This window comes from Nesoenas mayeri, assembly GCF_963082525.1.
Source record: "Nesoenas mayeri genome assembly, chromosome: 3".
NCBI lineage: Eukaryota > Metazoa > Chordata > Aves > Columbiformes > Columbidae > Nesoenas > Nesoenas mayeri.
This window is the reverse complement of record NC_137544.1, coordinates 70,646,297-70,652,924: the sequence shown is the minus strand read 5'-3', so window position 1 is coordinate 70,652,924 and position 6,628 is coordinate 70,646,297.

Here is a 6,628-nt window from a genome sequence, read left to right as displayed (position 1 = left end):
GCATCAAAACCCCAACATTTACAGCACAAGCTAAGATATGGAAATAAAACTAAAGAGTGGGAGCTCTCATCTTCTCCAGAAGAGAAGACCTAAGACCACCTACCATGACAAGTAGTGTTAGATATCACCTCCTTTACTGGGGCAGCATCTCACTTGCACCTGAATGGTGCCAGAGGCAGCAGACCTGATCATGTAAGCTCACAGACGAATGTTCGATTTCTCAGCTACAAAAGGGCTGGTTTTATGAGAAATTTGATCAGAAGCAATAGCTTTATACCCTGCTGAGCGGAAAGCCCTTTAGAAACATAAATATCAGGGCTACTAACAATTGCGTAAACAAACACTGACAAACTGCATCACAGCTCTGTGCATATGATACTTAACTCCCCAAAGATTCACGCTTGCAGAACATATATGAACTTCTTTTGCTTTTGGAAAAAATATGCACAAACTCAGAGAACAAAAATCTGTCACTAAATCTGTTGCACTCATTTGTCCCTATTTATAATTTTTCTAGGTCTGTTTTAACTGTTTTACTTCTCTTTCTAATGAGTGCTGTGTCTGATTCCAGACTTTCTGTCATGAGAAAAGCAATTTATAACCATGCCAGAAGAGATGGGTGTGTTCACTCATTTCATAGAAGTGCTAAAATGATGCTTTAGCTGAGGACCTGTGGTGGATGCACTTGAACCCCCACCAGCCAAACCAGCAGCAGTTTGGTCCAGGCTCCAGAGGAGATAAAGGCTTGAGCCATCATAGCCAGGCCAAGAACTCCTTTTGAGAAACCCACAAGGAAGCAGAATGATACACTGAACACTGACAGGTTGTGGGTGCAAAGAGTCTCGTGCATACCTTTCCCACTGTATGCAATCTGACTACAAGTCAACCACTTTATTCTATAAATATGACAGCTTAGATGAGGCCTCTTTGAGCTCTCCCTGCCAAATAAGCTGGCTGTATGGCAATGGTTTTACTACTCACAGGTCAGTGGATGAGCCCTATTTAAGTTTCACATTAATAATTTATGTGAAGTAAATGCATATTGAACATAATGAATCATCTAGAAATATAAAGTTATGTCATTTTTAATATACGCTCTGCTTCATGTTACTTAGCAAGCTGGATTTTCTGAAATCTTAAGCTATAAAGTTCTGCTTGTATTTACCAAAAGCAACTATGAACGACATTGAACACTTCCAAGATAAGGCCTGTTTTTCACTTCGCTGAGAAGAAAAGGATTTATTCAAACAAAACAGCACCTACAAGGCTATGGACTCTAAACAGTGCCTGCAGCTAAACAAAACAAAGGCACATATGAGGTCAGTGAAAAAGATCCAATGAGAAGCAAGAAGACCCCAAAGGGAAATATTGCTGTTGGACTGAATCATGGTATGAATGGTCTGTAGAAATATAGAAGTCTCTGGTTTTCTGTGCTCGAGTTGGACCTCTGTCCAAGTACCCATCTTGAGCCAGCCCTCCTGCTATTCTACTCCATTAATATTTTTTTTTCTGAGAATTTTCTTTCCTGAAAGCCTGCTCTACGTACAGTTATCAGGCCTCCCCTGAAAGTTTGCCTCTGGAGCTCTAAAATACAGACTCCAGAGCAAACAGTTATCAGGGCAAGAAGAATCCTGAAAGTTTGTACCACGATGGAGACAGGCCTCACCTGAAAGTTGGCCTCCGGAGCTCCAAGACACAGACTCCGGAGTGAATAATTATCAGGGAGGGAAGACGCCTGAAAGTTTGCTTCATGAATGGGTACGGGCACCTGGAGAGAAAGTAAGCAGCATTTGGATTGGCCTATTTCCTCCATGCAGTAAACAGTAGAGTGAACCTGCCACCAAACTCTTTTTAAGTCTCACTTCTCTTTGAGAAATCCAAAGATTGTTCTGCAGTGAGCAGAACCCTAAACTACTCCCTTGCAGCAGGACTGTACAGAAAATCCAAGAATAATCTGCATAATGACAATGAAGCTCTCATTAGCCCACAATCACACCAGTGATCCTTTTAGCTGCATAGTGATACACAAGGAGCAGGGCTGTCAAAAATTCAGAAAATCAGGTCGCATAATTTTATACCACTTTTTATGCTATTGGGGCTGGCTTGAGACAACGCAGAGCTCCAGGTAATGGTACTTGGCTGCCTCAAGGATTGAATGGGATTTCAGCAGGAGTCAGGCCAGGGGCAGGCACTGCAGGAGGAGTCAGGGGAGTCTGCTGCAGGTTGAAGGAGGGCAAAAAGTGAGTTTGGGGTCTTCAAAGAGGACCAATGGTCTTGAAAGACAAAAGCAGTCATGGCATCCTGTTCCTTTCCATCTTCCCAGGGTCAGGACAGTTTGCTCCAGTGCAGTATTCTCTGACAAGCCAGAGAGTCACCCTCTCCTCCATGCAGCCACCCGTCCCCCCTTTCTGCATGGGCCAGTGGGACCATGCCTACCTTCGCCACCAGCAGAAACATATGTTATGCTGCAGCCTCAGTACTCACATTCACTTCATCCTCACTTTTTATCAAGTCCCTTGTGTAGGCTCTAGCCCTGTAATACCTCACTGTTTGCACTGTTTGTCTCATATCGAGTCCTGCTATCCTTACAGCAGGTATCAGCAGTTCACCTACACAAAAGAAATAACAAACCTAGGACTTCAGCTGCAAGTCTTGGGGATGGGGCTTGTTCTTTCCAGCCATACATGGTCGCTCACCAGGAAGCTGAAGCCCTGGGACCTGTGTGCTTCCCAGTCACATCAGTCACTGTGACAGCAGGCTGGGTTGAGACATGAGGATGACTGCGGACAGCTTGTACTGTGCCTTTGCCATACCATTCCAGAGGTGGGAAGGCTGGTCTAGCCAGGTCCAGCATCAGCTCTGCTGCTGGATGTCATCACGTCCTCCAGACAGCTCCGGGATGACTTTCTTATACTCAGGAAAAAGGTCTGATCAGTATTTAACAAAACTTGTGTGTTTTTCCTGAAGTGCCTAGCACACCCTTCAGGCTCTGTGCCGGTAGTTACAGGGCTTCCGGGACTTCTTGGCTCCCCTTGGTAATCTGCTATCACTGCCCCCTTTGATAAGAGCAGCTGTGCAAATGCCAGGCACATTGTGGGGTGACCTTGCTGTCTCCTTGGGAAGTCAAAGCAAAGCAGCAGGATCCTGAGGACCATGACAGAAGTTCACAAGAAGCCAAGCTGCCCCAGGGCCTATTCCCTTTCCCCAGGCAGCTCAAGCGTCCCTTGCCGTCCTCATACAGCTCTCAGGCAGCTCATGCACCCAACTGCCAGTGGCACAGTGGCTCAGCAGCACTCTGACCCTTGGCAAAAGCTGTGCCACCTCACAGCTGTAGAAACGAAACATTCGGAGAACAAACTCCAGCAACGTGTCATGCTCTATGCCGTGGCAAAAGTCAAGGAGTGAGGACTTTGCACTGAGCTGTCTTTGTAACCGAGGGAGATATTCCCAGCTTGCACAATACTAGGTGGTAATTAGCGTTCAATGGGGAAATGAGCTCAAGCTGTGACTTTTGGATCTAGGCACAAATAATAAAAAACTAGAGGGTTTTTGCCAAATACAACTATTATCATCGAAGAAAAATGTGTTAATAATATATTGAGCCAACCATAAAGTACACTTTGTTTCTCTCAGTTATAAAATACGTTCTTATGGTGCAAATAAATACCAAGTGCAAACACATGTTGTTTGAAATAACTTGAGCAGCCTAAAAACAAGGTGTGTAGGCTCCCTCTATAGTCAGTTCTTAGATATTTATCTCTAAGAGCTGTCCCACGACAAAAAGCACTGGTATATTACAGACTCTTTGGCAGTCCAAATTTCCTTGAACATTTTTTGACTGACACCTTTCTCCCAGAAGAATTCATGCATGATCAGGTGTTGTCTGGCCACCCGCAGTCAACCCCATCATGTGCTTGGCACTTTATGACCTGTTTAATTTGTCAGAAATGTTCCTATGTGTCAACACCTCGTCCAGATTAGCTGCGCATTGGGTGGTGCTCCAACTGCTGTTAACAGCTCTGGGTGCACAGATCTGCTATTAACCACTGCTGCAGGCTCCTGCTATACATCTGGATTTATATCTGGAGATACCTGTCCTTCTCTGTTTACTGGACAGGTCTGGACTACAGACACAGGCAACTACCTCTAGCCTAAATGCTTAGCTTTTACAAGGTTGATGTTAGATCAGGTAAAGTCCTACCAAAGTCTACCTGACAGCTGGTCTCATCACTACAAGAAGGACATCCTGCTGCTTCTCTCTCCTTTCCAGCTTCCCTTTCCCAGCAGCTCCCAGACATGTGATCCTGTCTCTTCCCTTGTCCTGGTTCTTGGTCACTTCACTGAGCCCCTATGACTGACCACTGCAGGATGAATCTACCCAGGTATTTGCTGGGATCAGCCTCGGCCTACTTAGTGAGTTAACTTAATTAATGAAGTATAAAACCAACAGGTACCAGAGTGGGCCATAGGAAAGGGGATGGTGAGTGGGACCTTCACACCAAGAAATCAGGCTGGCTCACCCTGTCTCATGTACCTGCATCCTAATACACAGGGAGTGAACCCAGTGGTAGCACAACTCACTGTTGGCTTGGATGTTTCCAGGATTTTTTACCACATCTGTCTGAACATCCTGCTCAGGTCCGTGGTAGCATAGTATTACGGCAAACAGCATCATGCCCAAAGCTCCCTATTAACCGTCTATGCTCTTGTTATACTCACAGGAAACAGAGCTGTGATAAGGTTCACACACATAGGTAAGCATGTAACCAAAATCCTTACTAAATGGTGTGGATGAAACAATGACTCACTAGAAGGAATTCAGTGCAGAAATGTTCACTCATGCAGGAGGGCTTGTAAGAGAACATTTCAGGAGGCACCTGAATGGAAATGTCTGAGGCACCTCTAGTAAATCATTTTAGCCTAAACTCTCAAAGACCTGAAAATGAATGTCTCCGAAGAGCTAGCCTGTTAGATCTGTCTGCCTCCATTTTTTGGTCTTCAGGAGTGATTTAATTAGAAATTTTGTTTGACAATGAAGAGTTATACGGACTATCATAATGAGTGCACATTGTTTGTATGGATGGATTAGACCTGTCCTGCATCCATATTTTTTTTTTCAGCAATTTTAGCCTTCACTTTGTTCACATTTCACCCAACCTTGTAAGTTTATATCTAAAGCTCAGGAAGGTCAGGGTATGGGAATGTTTCCAGGAGGTTTTGGATTGCTGATATGTTTTAAAGCAGGCATGGTAATGCTTCACTCCTGTAAACTGAAGGGATTACTGATTATGTGCAGTAAACCTGTCACAGATGACACTGTTTCATGAACTTGCTACTGCAGGGCAATATGGATCTTCTGTCAGAGGCACAGCCACCTCCTGCTAACAGAGGTGCTCCAGCTTTGTATACCTTGCACCTCTGGCTGCCTTACACCTTATGTGCTGATTGATATTGTGCTGCATCTGCGCTAATAAATAAAATGGGCAGGCGCACTTTTTATTGCTGAGGCATAGGACATGGCATGGCTGGCATCTGTATATACCGTCCCCAGTCAGAGCGATCTTTTCACCTCTGCCTACCAGAAACAGCCTGTCTGGTGTCACCACCCCACGCCTGCCTGGGCATTCTGAGGACTGTGTCAGTAGGAGTTTGGCAAAACAGTACAGGGAGAGTGGTAAAGATTAAGCAGGGTAGATATGGGACAGTGCTTGAGTCGATACACGGTCCCATTTAGGTTCTCAGTATGGATGTCAGCCTGGCAACCTGTCATGCTGTCCCCATTTCCTTGCAGTCTGATTCATCAGCAGAACTGCATTCATGCTTACTCCCTGCCCTGTACCCAGTGAAACGGAAAAAAATCCTGCTCCAAAACATCTTAAAGAGATCACACAAACACACTCAGGTGTATTCAGGTGACAAGAGTCACATGCCCTTATGTTGGTGTGATGGACCACTCAGTTCCCCTAAGACTGATGTTGCCACACACAGCAGGGAGTCTTGTCAGGATATGTGAGGGCAGCTCAGATGTCAATAACAAAAATCTCTGGACATCATGCAACATCTGAAGCTACTCAGTGGTCGCTCCCACTGTAGGGCAAGCTTTTTCTTATTGGCAATACAAGAGAACACACAAATGACACTGGGGGTTTTCCAAGAGAAAAGAACATTAATCTGCCTCAAAAGCAGTGATAAAACCTTTTGCCAGTATAAAAAGTGTATGAATACAATACTCACATCAGTCTTCCTTCTCGCTCTCCCCAGCATGAAACTACACTAAGAAGAATCAGGCAAGGGAGCAAAGCATCTTTCCAGGATGCTTTATACACTTCGTGTTGCATTTGATTCAGTTTTGGCTCACCTAGATTATAGTTGTTAACAAAAGCATCAAATATGTGCACTGAGGAGTAGTCTGTGTGCAGGTGGGTACAAGGTTTAAAAGCTGCTACTTCAGTGAGTTCCTAGAACACTAACATGTGGAAGAGCCCATTCTCGCCTTCTGATGTAAAATAGACCTGAACAAAGACAGATAAATATTTCAGTTGTAAATGGTCAAAGGTCTGGTCTTTTCTTAGCTGCGAAGGATGTTTATTGCAAAGTAGCAGTCCCACTTGTGATTCATGACAGTTCT